Genomic DNA, 16,549 nt, shown 5'->3' with positions numbered 1-16,549 from the left:
AGGAGCCAAAGATGGGAGCGGAGGAGGAGGACGAGGAGGCACAAACCTGCTGTCTTCTGGGGAAAGGGCTGCAGAGCAGCGAACCCCGCTCCAAACTCTCCTGTTACAAACAGCTTTGCACCTAAACACCTGCACACACTAGTTTTGATTTGGCTAGTGCAAAATGTAGGCTGGCAACCCCAACACATGCCCCGAGGCACTGGCAGCCTCGCACCATCCCCGCTCTGAGTCCCAGACAACTCAGCCAACGTGACCGTGTGGCTTTAGCCCTGCAGCCGCCCCGGGGCGGGGGGACGTTCCCCACCTGCCCCCAGGGAGAAGGGGTGGGGGGCAAGAAATCCCCTGCAGCCCCCACATTGCTGCCTTGACAGTCGGCGAGGAAAGGGTTCCAATTCCCCCAGGAGGACGCAGGGGGTTGTGCAAGAGCCAGGCAGAGGAGTTATTAATGATGGCAGGAATGTGCTGTGCACTCAGGTCCCCGGGGTGGGGAGAAGGGCCAGACACCAGCCCCGCTGGCGGGGAGAGACCCCCCCTGCCTCTGGCAGAGCCGGTGATGAAACCCCCCCCGAAGCCAAGGGGCAGAGAAGGAAGTGGGTGAACCTGCCGCCCAGCCGCAGTGGCTCCCAGCACACCCCAGCAGCATCACTGGGAGCTGTGGGACAGCATCACAGCGGCCAGACTGCAAAAAATACCCACCGCCCGCAGCTCTGCTGTGTTTATGTCTAACGAACGGTATTTCTACGTGTAACAGGCTGCAGGCATGCTCAGCGTCCAGCCGGGGCAGCCCAGCTGATGCCCAGCAGGATATTTCCCCGCTCCCGTGCTTTTCGCAGCCGACACTGCTGGGATGGGGGGGTTCAGCATCGCTCCCCATCCCGGCCGGTGCCTGCCTTTCGGCAGGGCTTCCCCTCCCAAGGCTCGTGCGGCGGTGGCAGGCTGGAGCACGGCCAGCATTCCCGGCGCTCACCTCCGACTGATGCGAGGCGGCGTACGGAGGAAGCTTTCCTGCGGCGGGGATTAGCACCCCGGGCACGTCGCAGCCCGCAGGAACTCCCCTGCTTTCCGCTCCGGGGGGTCAGCACCGGCAGCAAACTGCAAACCACCGCGGCGCCGAGTTGCGAGACATCAGCTCTGCCCCCACGGGCCGGCCACGCCGTGGGGAGCACCAGGGGGTGGGAAGGATGAAGCGAGGGCTCTGCCTTTTGCTCTTGCACCCAGCACCCCACCCGCCTACAGATGCTCAAGGGCCAAATCCAACTGTTGCTGAGCGCCTGGCACCCCAGATCTGAGCCCCCCCAGGGGGTTGGTTGGGAGGGTTTCCCTTCTCCGGGGTGGGTTCATTCAGCAAAGCAGGCTGGTCCCCCTCCCCAGGCCATCGAAGATGCCTTACCAGCGCTTCCCGGCTACAGCCTTGCCGCGGGGTGGGGAGGGGCCGCCTGCGATGTCAGCTCAGTTCCCGCCGCAGCCTGCAAGACAGAGGGGATGTCAGCACCCGCGGCAGCCGCCGTCCCCGTGCCCTGCTGCCCTCTTCCCCCCACATCACGGTCCAGCACCCAGGGCTGCTGCCGCCGCCTTCCTCTTCCTCCTCCTCGCCATCCCTCCAGCGTGGGGCCGGCAGCTCACACCCGCTTGCTCTGATCTCTCATGTGTGAAGAGGGGACAATTCTCTGCTCCACTTCATCAAACCCACCCAGGGACGGGAGAGGAGGCGGCTGGAGCCACCCTGAGTGATGTCCCAGGGTGAGAGGGGAGCGCAGCCACCCCCAGCCCCCCGTGACACTTTTGAAGGGAGAAGCAGAGATGGTTCCTCCGGATACACCAGCGTTTCCAGCCCAGCTGCTCCATCTCTGGACAGCCAGGACCAGTGGCAAAGAGAGTCGGCCACCAACCAGGGACCTTGTCCCCAGGGATAAGGGTTGCCTTCTCCATCCCTAACAGCACAGATGTGCTACGGCATGAACCAAGGACAAGGTCTGGGAGCACCTCGTGCTGCTCAAGCCCTGACTCAGCCAGAAAAGCACGTTTTGGCCAAATTTTTGGTAGGTTTTTCCTACGCTGCCATCTAACCCTGCTGGGAGCAAGCCTGGAAGAGATCAGCTGCAGTCTCCTGCCTTTATGCCCTTGGCCACCAAGGAGTAGCGAGGGGAGGGCTTGCACAGAGACAGCAGCAAAGAAGCAAAGGAGAAAGAGCTGCTGCTCCCCCAGTACCGCCGGCTGCCATCGCAGCCTCCCCTGCCCCAGCTGCCCCGACCTGACCTCTTCAGCCTGTGCATTACGTGGATCACAGCACGCTGCCCCATGGCACGCGTGCCGGGCTGGTTACCTTGCAAACACCGTGGTGTGATGGCGGAAACCACCGAGCAAACCTCCATGGGGTCAGCGTATTGCCACCCTGAGTCCCTCTCGCTGGGTGGGCGCCTGGGGCGGTGGCTGCCACGCAGAGGATGTACCACACCGCAGGTTTATTTTGATGGCCTCCCCCTTCCTGCTGCTAATAAGTTTTGTCACTATTTTTAGTGCATTTGATTAGGATAATAAGCAGCAGCTGATTGACAGCTCTTTAAGACTTTGAATGGTTTGTAATTTGTACTTGACTAATATTCGCTGGCAATAATTGCACAGCGGGATGGAAGGTGGGGGAAGCTGCAGTCTCAACTCCAGGCTGCAGCACATACAAATAAGGCTGCGCTGCGTACGCACGTGGTGCCCGTGTCCCCGCTGCCTGCGCACGCTGTGCCACTCGGGCTCCCGGGCACACGCTGCGAGGCCACGGCCGTGTTTAGACAAAATAGGACCAAAATAGCCACTGGGGAAACCCAAATCTGCCACTGAGGTGAGCCATGCCCGGGGCAGTGAGGTGCAAGGTCCTCCGAAGGGGAAGGGACAGGTCCCCGCACAGCTGCCAGGTGGATGGATGCACCTGCATCCCTCACGCTCCCAGGTTTGGGTATTTGGTGGCTGAAAGCGGCTGCAGCTCGGCACAGCCTTGCTGTCAGCTCCACAGCAGGGCTGCGGTCCCAGCCGGCGCACCGCCGGCACGGCCATGGCTGGGCTCAGGTACCCTCCGGCACCGCCACCCCCGTGCGCTGCTGGGTTCTGCATTTGGGGTCTTCCCGGCCCCTCAGTTCCCCCCCCAGGCAGAAGCTCCGGAGGAGAGAGTGCCAGGGCTGAGCCCAGCCGCACACCCTGCCCCGGGCAGAGGCCGCAGCAAGAGGCCACCCCCCCCTCCCCTCTCCAAAAGCAATTAAAAATGAAGCACACTCAGCTGCACAACTCAGCTCGGATCAGATCACGGCACGCGAGACCGCAGCGTCCTCGTCCTCCCCTGCCGGCGCTGGAAATGCCGCCTGACCTGCCCAGCATCCCCGCTCCTCTGACACCCGCGTCCCCAGGGTTTCTCCCCCTCAAAAAAAAAAAATTAACTTGCGAGTTGGGATGCAGGAAAAGGCTCCATCCTCTGCCCTACCTCCCCACGGCAGAGATGCTCTTGGAAACACAGCAGCGACGGGAACTGCTGCTCTTCGGTACGACCCGCTCCGGGTGTTTTCCACTGCGCGGATCGCTCAAGGATACAATGGCAGTGGTAAGGCCAGGCTGATAGCGGGGCTGGCGGGGAAGCGATCTTATCTGCTTTTCAAAGACACTAACAAAAGGCACTGATTGGGAGCAGACAAAACACAGCACTACGGCTTCTGCCAGGCAGAAGCAGAAACCTTGGGAAATGCCGCGACAGGCTGGGGCCCAACGCCAGACGCTGAGCCGAGGGGAGGGAGATGTCTCCGGCAAAACAGGCTCCGTCCTTGGGGCTGCTAAGGAGCCGGGTGGGTGCCGAGCGGCACCGCGGGCAGATGGGATGGGGTGGGTGCTGGGGGAGAGGTGGGCGAGGGGCCGGGGGCACCAGCACCCACCCGCTGCCGGAACGAGCCGAGCCACATCCCCGGCTCGCAAAGCCCCGGCGAGGTTAATAACGGCACCTGTCTCACGCCAGACTGAAAAATGAAGCGTGTGGGACGGCAGGCGAGACAAAGCAGCTTTGCGGCGCCCAGCCCACGGCAGCAGGCACTGGGGATGGGAAGGAGCAGAGAGCGGTGATCCCAAACCCACCGTGACCCGCTCCATCCCCCTCTGCGCACAACCGACCCCCTCCCAGCAGGACCGGGGTCCCGCCGGGGCAGATCCATGCAGGACAACCAGAATCCGCCTACGAGGTGTGCCATTCAAACCAGAGATCCCAGGCTGGAGGCAGGCAGGCGAGAGCCAAAGGGCACTTTGCCATCCGCCGCGTCCCCCCCGCGCAGGCAGCACGAAGGGGCGGCAGCGCTGCCCCCCGCGATCGTGGCAGCCCAGGCAGTGGGGTCAGCGCCGCAGCACGGCGTCACGGGGAGACGGTGGCCGCCGCGCCAGGGCGATGAATTGCTGCTCGGTCGGCGCTGCCGTAACCACTGTGAGGGTGGTCCCCGAACGACCAGCGCCCCGTCCCCCTCCCTGCATCACCCCCTGCTCCCTCCCTGCATTTTGGTAGGAAACACAGTCCTGCACACACTCACACAGCAGTTTCCCCCTCGGTCCCAGGGGATGCTACTGAAGTTTTGCCTTTTCCCATGGCAAGCATCACGGCCGGGGGGGCAGTGAACGGCAGCACAGCCCCCGGTGCTTTGGGGAAAGCCTCGCTGCCCCGGTTCAGCCCACCAGCCCCTCCTGCCACCCCTATACACCAGGTCACCACGTACCCCGCGGAAAAAGCAATTCCCGTCCCCTGTCCCGTTCCATCGGGCTTTGCTCGGTACAAGGGGGGGGACACAGAGGCACATCTCTGCCGGGCTGGGACCAGCCCTGCTGCATTGAGTCCCAGGTGCTGGTGAAAAAGGGGGAGCTGCTCCCCCAGCCCCGCAAACCAGGGTTTGATGCTGCAGATCCTCTCCCCGCACGGCCGATGCAGCGAGGGCACGCCTGGGTCACACCTCCAGCCCTTCTCCTCTGCAAGGACACTCGTTTCTCACCTGCACTGACTCCTGAAACAAGGAGAGATGCAGAGATGCTCACTTCATCTCTCAGCTCCCACGTGGGGACCAGGGAAGCCGCGGACAGGTGCCCTTGATGCGCACCCCAGCTTCGCCCAGCGACTGCGTGTGGAAGACACCTGAGTTAAGGCACCCCAGCCCTCCCCTGGCTCCCCCCAGCCGATGGAAAACTCTCCCAGATGAAAGGAATCGCTGACGGAGGAGAGGGGAGGGCGGCATGGCTGCTGCATGGGGGCCCAGCTACACGCTCCCCACGTATGTAAGTCCCAGCCCCTCCCATCCAACCCTGTCAACTCCTGTTAAATTTTAAACCATCTTAATTAAAGCTCCACAGCCCAAGCTAACAGGGGCCAGTGGGTCATGAAAAGGGAAAGGATAATTAAATCAACCATTCAAATTCACACCCCCAAGCATGGGGGAGAGTCACAGTCAGGAGCGATGCAAAATACCTCCAAAAAGACATGTCAAAACAGGGACTTTAAAATACCAAAACAACCCCCTGAGAAGCACGAAAGCAGGTTCTGGCCGAGAAGTTAGGAAACACCAAACACATCCAGGGAGCCGTGCAGGGAGCTCGAGCTCTCCCCACCATCACGGAGTCAGCCCCTCGACAGGCAGTTTTTGGCTTGCCGGGGCGATGGGCAGTGGCTCCGCCAGCACCAGGGTCTGCCCGCAGGCAGTGCCCCCCGCTACCCCCGCAGCACCCCGAAGCTGGGCGAGGGCAGGGGAAGCCCGACGGTGGGTGCCCCACCAGCACCGTCTTGCTTAGGGCTGGCGAGAAAAAGTTGCAAGCCTTATCTCCCCGAAAGAACGCAGCCAGCTGCCTGGAGCGAGTGGGACGTGCGGCAAGTTCTGCTTGCTGGTGCTGAGCTGCTGAGCGCTCGGGTTTAAGCCTTTTTCTCCCCCAAGGGACGGGAGAAGGGAAGGTGGCTTTTGCCACGCCGTGTCACGTCCCCACCACCGAGCTGCAGCAGACCTGGGTACTGGTGGGGCCACATCTTCAGATGTCCCTGGGCTGACCCACCGCGATGCTCGTCCACGGCCCCTGGGAGCTGGCAAAGCTTCACCACGCAAAGCTTCCTCCGAGGCAGTGGGTTTTTAACGTACATCGCCGAGCGGCGCGAACGGCTCCGGAGGGAGCTGGCAGCCGCCTTTCCCGACCGACGTGTCACCGAACGAAGCTTGCAGGAGCTCTCGACACACTGCTCCCTGGCGTCACAGGCAGAGCCGTGTGTCACGACCTAACGTGTCACCGAGCATCATCGCAGACACACAAAGCACTGGCCGTCTAACCCAGCCTTGCACAAACGCACCCCGCAAATCTAGGGGGGGGAAATGAAGCTGCCCTCGGCACAGGGTCATCCCCATCTCCAGAAGGACAAAGCTGGATTCAAGCCTCCTCCATGACCAAGGGGCTTGAGAAGCTGCCTGGCTGAGCCCCGGTGCCCGCGGAGGGTGGCTGCTTTGCTGGGGGACAGCAGCCAGCCCGGGGGTGAGAGGGGGGCCCGGCGCTCCCCGGCTCAGCAGCCCTTTGGTGCAGCGACAGGGCTGCAAGATGAACGGCGGCAAGATTTGATGCGGCGGCTTCACAGAGGGGAGAGAGAAGCCAATGCCCTTCGCCGGCGGGAGCAGGGCACAGCTGGGGGCTTGGGGCACCGGCACAGCCCCCTCCCTGCCAGCACCAGTGAGCTGAGCGTGCCCGTGCTCAGCAGGACGCACAGGGGCTTTGGGACAGGCGGAGAACATGCACACGGGTCCTGCAAACCCAGCCCAAGTCCGCTGCTTGCACACACCGAGGAAAGGGGAGCCACAGGGGAGAGGGGAGCACCTCGTTCCCCGGCCAGCACGCATCCTTCGTCCCCTTCCGTACTGCCAGGGCATCCTGGCAAGTGGAGATGGAAAAATAAGTTTTTTCACCACGACGGTGGTCCAGCACAGGAACAGGGGCTGGAGAGGAGGTGGGATCTCCAGCAGGAGATGCTCAAAGCTGGCTGGGTGCTGTGCAGCCTGACCTCGCTGGCACTGCTCCGGGTCGGAGCAGGGATGCCTACCAGTGCCTCTCAGCGTGACTCAGCCTGCGCTTCCAGCATTCCCACCAGGACACCAGCCAAAGCCAGGAATTGCCCAACCAGCTCCAGCAAACGCTTTCCAAAGGCACACAAGGCCTTTGGCCTTCGTTAACCTGAAGCCGGCTTCTCCCAGACAGGTGATGAGGGCACTGCTCTCCTCCTGCCAAGTCCAGGAGAAGGAAACAGAAAGGAAATGCTTCCAGGGTGGGAGTGCCCGTGGGGCCGGGAAGTGCCGATGTTGGGTGAGGAAGCACCGATGTTGTGCTGGGTGGGCACTAGGAGACGGAGCTCCCAGCCCTTGGACTCCCTGGAACCATGGGGTGATACTTCCCCAAAACAGCACTCTAGCTCAGCACTGGGGGTTCAGTGTCCCCCCAAACATACATTTTTAATACTAGCCCCTGGCCATGCTGGCATCCCTGAGGTCCCACTGCCCACCACCTACTTCTCCAGTTTCCCACGGCCCCATCACACCAACACTGTTCCCGCCCTCCTCCAGGCGAAGCACCGGAACAAGGAACCGGCTGGCGGAGGGGGTGACAGAGACGTGGTGACACGAGCTGGCCTCTCGAGGAGGAGCAGGGGATTTCTGTTCTCCATTTCTGCAGTGCCTCTCCCAGCAGGGCCAGCCTCGGGCTTCAGGAAATAGAGTTTGCTTCTGTTTTCTGGAAGGGGACATCTGCCCCGGGTCCTCCCCGGGGATGGCCGTGGTGCAGCGCCCAGCCTGCCCCGCGCCCGACTCTTGGGGAAGGCGGCAGCGAGAGGCTGATGTGATTCACAGGTGGCTCAGATCCGGCCAAAACGGTGCTGCCACCTGCGCGTGTGCCGGCTCGAGGGCTGCCGCACCCAACAGCACCCATCAGCGCCGCAGCAATTTCACCCCCGGGGCGAGGACGGCGGCGCAGGCAGGTGGCAAATCTCCAGGGCAGAGGGAGGAAGGGGGCAAGGAACACGCAGGAGGCAGAAAAGCTCCGGATCTGAGCAAGTTACAACCACCCCTGGCCACGCTGGCGTCACTGCTAAAACATTTCCACTTTCAGAGAAACCAGCCCATCCAGTCCAGTGAGGAGAGGAGCTCCCTGGGGCTCCAGCGTCCCTCCAGCACGGGGCCGAGCCCTGCCAGCCCTGCAAAGGGGTCCTGCGGGACCTCCACGGCACGAAACCTGCCAGCAACCCTCCTGATGCCCTCTGACATGGAACAGGAACCGAAACACTCGCTGGTAAAAGAGGGAAAATGCAGGGAGGGTATTTGCACCCTCGACACAAACCCTGCGGGGCCGGGCATCACCCCGCTCCCGGCCAGGAGCCACGGGGACTTGGCAGGACACGTACCGGGGTTCACTGCAACGGGAGGGTATGAAGGAGAAGCCAAGCAGAGGCCAAGGGTCTTCCATCACTGATTTCCAACACTTCTCACCTTGCAGACCCCTGCACAAGTTTCAAATAAAAAAGCAAGGTCCCACACAGCAAATTAATGCTAATTATCGGCTTATTTTCCCGGGTTACTTTGGGACTCTGGGGCATCTGCCCAACACAAGCCACGTGCTCTGGGGAACCGTGGGGCCACCAACACCAGCACACGTGCTACGGGGCCAGTGGGTGGCTGAGGGTTACAAAGCTGGGTGACAGGACCGCGAGGACAGAATCAGTCTCCAGTGATGCACGCTTGACTCCCGCTTTCACCTCCGTGGGCATGGATGGGACCGGGAGCAGCTCCTGTGGCAGTGGGCACAGCCTGGGACCGTGGCTCTGGTCTCGGCACCATCAGACCGCATGCCGAGGAACGCCCAGGGAGCCTGGACTTCGCTGGTGGCAGAGCCCAGAGAGATGCTGGTCCCCACGGCCACTCCCATCTGCACCACCAAAACAAAGCAACTCGCTCAGGATGCGTCAGAGGAAGCAACCGGGGAGGGTCTTGAGGGGCAAACAGAGATCAGCCAGCCCTGGACAGTGTTTTCGTGCCCAAAAAACTGTGTCGGATTCCCCAGCCGCTCCTGGGGCAAGCGGGATGCTCAGTAGCTCTGACGGAGCCGCCGGGAGAGGAGCTGGCCCCAGACAGTGCGTGCTATAAACAGCCCGAGCAGATGAAAAACAAAGAAAAACGCTGAGCTGGTGTCTTTTATCCCCGCCACTCCTGGAGGGGAGAGCCGGGCTCTGCACACCTCCCGGCCCCCCATCGCTCGCTGCAGCAGTGGGGGGGGGAGCGGGGCCGGGCTCTGGGCGAGGTGGATGGGACCTGCCCTGAGCCGCCGACACCAGCCAGCAGCGTGGGACGAGCTGCACGTGGACCTTGCACCCTCCCGAGGTATCTCTCCAGCCCTCCCTTCTGTGGCTCTTCCTACCCAAAACAGCCATCCCGAACTGGAGCTGCCCTTGGGCAGAGCCTGCGGGGACAGGACGAAGGGACGAAGGGACGAAGGGACGAAGGGCATCTCCTCTGCTCACTGGTGGCTCACAGTGGCTTCAGCACAGCCCACCCAGACCACGGCACAAGAGCTACGCCCATCCCCAAAGCAGCAAGAAGGGCTCAGGTTAGTGTATGCACACTCACGTGCATGCACATCCACGCACGGCTGTGCACATGTGCAGGCAGCCGGGGGGAGCAGGCAGCTGCCCCCACATGCAGCTCTCCTTGCCCAGCCCCAGCTGCGCACACCGGTCCCGGCACCCTGAGCCTTCCTCCCCACAAACTTCCAAACTCAACTGTCCGTGATACTGGAGCATGACACTCATCCCGGTCACGGTGACTTTTGCATTCGCACACGCACCCTTCCTTCTCCCAGGTCCCACGACACCCTCCCTGCCCGGCGCAGCAGGGTGCTCACCGGCAGCTCCCCCCACCCCACCAAAGCTTCCCGATCCCTTCCCCGGCACAGTGGGGCCCTGCCACGCTCGCCCAACGGGCAGGGGAAGGAAAGGGCCCGGCCAAGCTCCCACAGCCTCTTCGTGCTGTTTTTTTTTTTTTTTGCAGAACTAACCAACAGCCCATTTCCACCCCAGGAGCACCCAGAGCCCCCGATGGCACCACCCGACCCCGCTGTCGCCGGCACCGGCTGCAGCCCGACGGCACCGCAAAACCACCAAGCTGCGAGGGCTGGTTTCGGCTGGGGAAGCTGGTGCCCAGCTGGGCCCTGGTCCGGGAAGGAAACTCCTCAAAACACCATCGGAGGGGCTGGAGCTGAGCGGGCGAGGGAGCGGTGGTGCTTCATGGAGAGCAGGTTATCTTGCAGGGCAGCGCAGCTGGGGAGTGAAGGGGGGGCGGGAGAGGGGAAAACTGAGGCACACGCTCGGTATAAAGCCTCACCAACCTCCGATGGTGGTGTGGACATCCTCCCTGTCCAGGCAGCTTCCCAAGTGCTGCCAGGGGAAACTGAGGCACGCGATGCTCCTTACCAGGTGGGGAAGCAAGATGGAGCAGTGAAACCCAGACAGCCAAATTCCTCCATCCCCAAATTCCTGCTAAAGGTGCCCCGAGGTGAGACATTTTTAGGATCAATTTAGCACCAACGCCACCCTGTCACGCTGCCCCCAAACCGGGGCACGGTGTGGGACGGGGGATGCTGCATGGGAAGGGGCATGTGGCTCGGGGCAGGCTGGATTTGTTAAGTTCCATTTCTTATATTTTTGCCTTCAGTGCTCAGACAGTTCTGTTCCCCAAATTCCTCCAGATGAGCCCGCTGACCCCGCACACCAGCCTACAGATATTTCGGATGCTGCATCTCCACCGAGACCACCTGGAGCCAAGGGGCTCGGGCAGATTTCTTTAAGGTCTGAATTAAAATCAACCGCCATCCCCCCCAGCAGCCGATGCCCCATGGCAGCCCTGCCAGCCCCCAGCCCTCCCAAACACCTCCCCGCTCCGCAGCGAGGGCAGCCAGGAGATACGTAGCCTGAAGGGAAGTCAGTGCAAGACGCAGATTCACAGGTCCTGGTTCCTGGCCCACGTTGAAACCACATTTGTTCCTGAAATCTGTTTCAGGGCTTTATTTTCAAAGCATGCATGTGCGGAGGCATGTGCAAAGCAGCACCGGTTCCTGCTGCAGCCAGCGCCGAGGTCGCTTGTGCCAACACGGGGCCAAGTGTGTTGGGTTTGCATGGCAAAGTTTTGGTAGCTGGGGGGGGCTACAGGGGTGGCTTCTGTGAGAAGCTGCTAGAAGCTTCCCCTGTGTCTGACAGAGCCAATGCCAGCCGGCTCCAAGACGGACCCGCCGCTGGCCAAGGCCAAGCCAATCAGCGCCTCTGTGATAACATATTTAAGAAGAAAAAAACAGTCAGAGAGCGCTTTTGCAGCCAGAGAGAGGAGTGAGAAGATGTAAGAACATCTGCAGACACCAAGGTCAGTGCAGAAGGAGGGGCAGGAGGTGCTCCAGGCGCCGGAGCAAGATTCCCCTGCAGCCCGTGGTGAAGACCATGGTGAAGCAGGCTGTCCCCCTGCAGCCCATGGAGGGAGGATGAGGGGGTGTAGAGATTCCACCTGCAGCCCGTGGAGGACCCCACGCCGGAGCAGGTGGAGACACCTGAAGGAGGCTGTGGCCCCGTGGGAAGCCCGCGCTGGAGCAAGCTCCTGGCAGGACCTGTGGATCCGTGGAGAGAGGAGCCCACGCCAGAGCAGGTTTGCTGACAGGACTTGTGACCCCGTGGGGGACCCACGCTGGAGCAGTTTGCTCCTGAAGGTCTGCACCCCGTGGAGGAGACTCACGTTGGAGAAGGCCGTGAAGGACTGTCTCCCATGAGAGGGACTCTATGCTGGAGCAGGGGAACGATGAGAGGAGTCCTCCCCCTGAGGATGAAGAAGCGGCAGAAACACCGTGTGATGAACTGACCGTAACCCCCACTCCCCGTCCCTCTGTGCCGCTGAGGGGGGAGGAGGTTGAAGCCGGGAGTGAAGTTGAGCCCGGGAAGATGGGAGGGGTGGGGGGAGGTGTTTTAAGATTTGGTTTTATTTCTCATTCCTCTACTCTGTTTTGCCTAGTAATAAATCAGATGAATTTCCTCTCTAAGTTCGGTCTGTTTTGCTCATGACGATAATTAGTGAGTGATCTCTCCCTGTCCTTACCTCAACCCACAAGCTTTTTGTTGTACTTTCTCTCCCCTGTCTAATGAAGGAGGGGAGCGATGGAGCGGCTCTGGTGGGCACCTGGCCCTCAAGCCAGGGTCAACCCACCACACCAAGTCAAGGACCTGGGTGCACCCGAGCACCGACCGCAGCTCACACCAACATAGCCACATTCAGCCAATTAATGACAGTATTTTTTTTCCTCCCTCCTAAGTGGATGATACTGGACTATCTCACAGCCCCCTGCCTATTTAAATGATAAAGGACCAAAAAAGCATTATGATTTTTCTGAGGCCCACTTTAAAAATCACCCCGCGACACACTTCGCATTTTTTTGCTGATGGGCGGAAACTTCAGCAAAACGCGAGCCCCGGGGGAGTTAGTCCGCACCACCCGCAGCTACAGGCGGTCGAAAAGGGAAGGAGGTTGGACTGGAAACAGCAACAATCTGCCCTCCCACCCCAGGAACTGCCACGCAAGGATGGTTATTTCCACCCAGAGGTCCGAGCTGCCCTCCAGGCATCGGATTAAAGGCATCTCTCCCGCACGGAGCAGCGTGGGGCACGCTGCCGTCTGCCGAGGCCGTTTCCCGTGGCCGATGGATGTGTCTCCAGGCGGGCTCCGGGGCGAGATGCGGAGCGCTGCGGAAGTGAGCTCAGATGGGAAATTGTTCCAAGAGATAAAGGAACAAGTTGGAAACCGAGCTGCAAAATAGACAGTACAGGAAACAATAGTGCTTCAGATAGGCTTTCAAATTTCCCCCAGTGATGCCAGGAGCGCGGCGCTTTGTCCCAGCGATGCTCGGAGGTTTTCCCCCCGCCTTAGACACGCTGGGAGAAGGCACAGACTGTTTGCTTGTTCCTACCTTTTCTCTTTCAGAATGTTTGCTGGTCATTAAAACAAGACGCTATGGGCCAAGTCCTTCGGGTCTGATTAGATAAGAGTTTTAGCTCTGTGATGATCCTTGCACCAGCAGCAGGGAGAGGCAGACGGGAGTTTGGAGGCACGAGAGCCTCGCGGTCTGTCCCCTCCTCGCCTTGGTGAGCCCAGCAAAACGACGCCGCTTCCCGGGAGCTGCACACTCCGCTAAAGGCCATCCCCACCTCGGGACGGCTGATGTCCCCTTCGTGCCACCAAGGCAGCAAAGGAGCCTCCTGCCTCCGCAGCAGAGCCTGGGCGTAGGTCGGTCCCCACGAACCACAGCTCTTTTCCTTTCGTCTCATCCCTCAGCTCCCCGGCCAGGGGCTTGGACGGCCCCTTCTGCCTCCCTGCGGTACCTCCGTGATTTTTCATCACTCTGGCACAAAGTCATTAAAGGGCAGACCTATCGTTAGGGCATCTCCATCACACAGGGAGCACTGCAAGGCCACTAACGATCGAGACAGGGAACATTGGACTTCCCTTAGCTGCTGCTGCACCAGCCCATAAACAACCCCGTCTCCAAAAAATCATCAGGCTGCATTTTGGCAGAGCCACCCAGGCGAGGTGTTCAGAGGAACCTCTGCCCTGCTGCTCTCGGGTCAAAGCTTGGAATCGGGAATCGACCCTCGCTCTTTCAAGCAAAGGTGCCCTTCTCTGACAACGAGCATTAACCAGCTAATGATTACAGAGACGCGGCTCCCCAGGGAGCCAGCACACAAGCCTCATCTCAGAGACACTGAACGGCAGAGGTTTTGCTATGGGCCGGATCCTGAGCCAACACAAAGTGGTGCAGAAGAGCTGGCTTAGCCCAGGGCAGCCCAGGATCAGCCTCTCTCAACAACAAAAAAGATATTGCTTTAAAGTGCAAGGTCGCTGATGTCCCCCTCCTCACACCTCCCCCTGCCAGCCCCTTGCCCTCGTCTGACCAGCCCATGCTGCACGGGGGGCCTCTGAGCCTGGCAGGGACGATGGGCTTCCCACCAGTAACGGCTGGACCTTGGGCGAGGTTGTCATGGCTCGGTTCTCCCACCCGCACACCGGTCACTGCTGGCAGCAGGTATCTGCTCGGCTGAGAGAAGAGCGACAAAGCCCTCCAGCTCCCTCCTGCCGTACACCTCCTCCTCCGGGGAGCACCACCCGGGAAGGAGGAAGAAAAACCAAGTCTTTTGTTGCCACCTTCCCGCAGCACAGTTTGCATACGGCACTGCTGGGGACATGCTGTCCTGTCCCTGTCCCCGCCGCATAGGCGGCACCAGCCCCAGGCAGGAGCTCGCCCCAGGAACCCCCTGGGGCTCTGCACCCTCCACTGCCCCCAGCTCCTAATGCCACAGGGCAGTGGGACCTGTCTTGGGGCCCCCTCCCCAGCTGCACTGAGCAACCACATCATGTCCCTTTGCATCGCTCCAGGGGAGCCAGGAGGACGGCGAGCCAGCAGCACACACAGGGAAGCACGACCCACTCCCTGCCACCTACAACCTTTACTGACCCATTGCTGCTCAACAACACTGGGACCGGGACCAGGACCGGGACTGCAGTCACCTCCCAGCCCCAGGCGCGGGGGGCTGAGCCCTGGCGCACCGCAGCAGTGGTGGTCGGGGTGGGCAAGGGCTGGGGGAGGAGCGCGCTGTGCAGGGCCAGCAAACCGTGGGGAGACGCAGCAGATCCCCACTCATTTCCAGCGGGTCTCGCAGGAAGCTGCACAGCTCAGCACCAGACAGGAGGGTGCCAGGGTCAGTGCTGCGAGACGCCATCCCCCCTCCAGCCTCCGTCCCCAGCGCACGCAGCCCTGCACAGTGGGCCCCATCCCGGCAGGCTGCTCCCCGTGCCCGTCCCAAACAGCCCCGGGACGCAGCACAGCCTGCCCGAGCTCCTGCACGGCCCCCAGGCAGTGAGGGGGGATAAGAGCCCACCCCGACCCCAGTGGGGCTCTGAGCAAACCCCACAATGCTCTTCCATGGCACTGGGGGCTGTGACACAGACGGTGGGGACACGCCAATGCCACCGCTCGCAGCCACACACGGGGGTTGGATCGCCCAGGCTGTGATGGGGGAACTTTCCGCTGGATAAAGCCTTTAATCAGACAACTCGGGGCTCTGCAGCCCCCCAGCAGGCTGGAGCCAGCCAGCCCCGGCGAGGGGCACAGCGAGGAGCCTGCCCAAGCACAGCTCTCCAGGCCCACCAGGGCTGGACACGAGCGCCAGAATTACCGGTGAGCAAACACGACAAGGGAAGCGGATCAGGAGACATCAAAGCAGGGGGGGCAATGAATATTTCATGTCTTGGCCTACATACAGCCCGGCTCTCCCCGCCCTGCGCTCCCGGGGGTCCCCCACAGCCCCTGATCACAACAAAGGGGAGTTGCAGGCAGGCGGTGCCGCCCCGCTGGACCCTACGGCCGCCCCGCTGGACCCTCAGCATCCCGGCTGGGCCCATAGCTGCCCCGCTAGATCAGATGCGACCCCAGCCAGACCCACAGCTGACCCACCAGACCATGTGCATCCGCTGCTAGACCCACAGCCGCCCCACCGAAACCCATAGCCAGACCGTGAGCATCCCTATCTGGATCTACAGCCAGCTGACTGGACTGCGGGCATCCCCCGCTGCCGGACCCACAGCCGCCCCACCGGAGCCTGGGCATCCTCGGCTGGACCCACAACCTCCTCGCCAAACCGCCAGCATCCCCGATCGGACCCACAACCAGCTCACCCCACTGTGGCCATCCCCCCGCCGCCCCGCTGGACCCCACGCGCGGGCCCCGGGCATCTCCCGCCGCCGGACCCCACGGCCGGACCGCGGGCATCCCCCACCTGCCCCATAGCGGGGCATCCCCCGCCGGCCCCACAGCCGCCCCCCGCCGCCGCCGCCGCCGCCCGCTCACCTCCCGCCTGTGCGCGCAGCGGGGCCGGCCCCGCCGCTCGCCTCCAGCGCTCGGCCCCGGCTTTGTCTCCGCGCCGGGGGCGCGGCCGCCGCCCCCCGCCGCTGCCGCCGCCGCCGCGCTGGGTGCCCGCACCGGGCCGTGCCGTGCCGAGCCGAGCCGAGCCGGGCGCTCAGGGCTGCGCCGCCGGCAGCAGCATCGCGCAGCACCGCGGATCCTGCGCGCTGCTGCCTCGCCGCCCCCGCTCACCCCTTCTCCGGGGCGGGGGGGGGGGGGGGGGGCAACCCACGGGGAGGGGAAAAAAAAAAAAAAAAAAAGAGGAATATGGCAGCAAACCGGAAACGGCGGATAGGGGAAAAAGCAGCAGCCCCTCCCCTCCGTGGTTTGTTGGGTTTTTTTTTTTGTTTTTTTTTTTTAAGGGAGAAGGCTCCGGGCAGCCGGGCTCCGCGGGGCGCGCAGCGGGAGAGGGGCCGCCCCCGCCCCGGGCTCAGCCGGCGCACCCCGGCCCGCGGCGGAGGGAACCGCCTGGTCGCGCCGGGGACACGCGTGGGAGCGGCGGCCCTGGTTCCTCTGGGTGCGTCTCCCGCGGGTGAGGGGCTGGGGGGGA

The 16,549-nt window shown here is 62.3% G+C and overlaps 1 protein-coding gene across 2 annotated transcripts in view; it reads right to left on the bottom strand.

Moving 5' to 3' along the window:
• SRC (SRC proto-oncogene, non-receptor tyrosine kinase) overlaps nucleotides 1-16,219 on the bottom strand; it is a 29,517-nt gene extending 13,298 nt beyond the window's left edge. Inside the window, exons 1-2 of one of the 2 annotated variants that reach the window (XM_075768916.1) lie at nucleotides 15,946-16,219; nucleotides 1,391-1,466 (exon numbers count right to left, since the gene is read on the bottom strand). The gene's annotated coding sequence lies outside the window, so the exon portion shown is untranslated. The remainder of the gene's footprint in view (nucleotides 1-1,390; nucleotides 1,467-15,945) is intronic. The other variant, XM_075768917.1, reaches the window with a different exon arrangement.
• Between the last annotated feature and the right edge of the window lie 330 nt (nucleotides 16,220-16,549).

This window comes from Balearica regulorum, chromosome 16 (genome assembly GCF_011004875.1).
Source record: "Balearica regulorum gibbericeps isolate bBalReg1 chromosome 16, bBalReg1.pri, whole genome shotgun sequence".
Taxonomy (NCBI): Eukaryota; Metazoa; Chordata; class Aves; order Gruiformes; family Gruidae; genus Balearica; species Balearica regulorum.
This window is presented reverse-complemented; position numbering and strand designations above follow the sequence as displayed.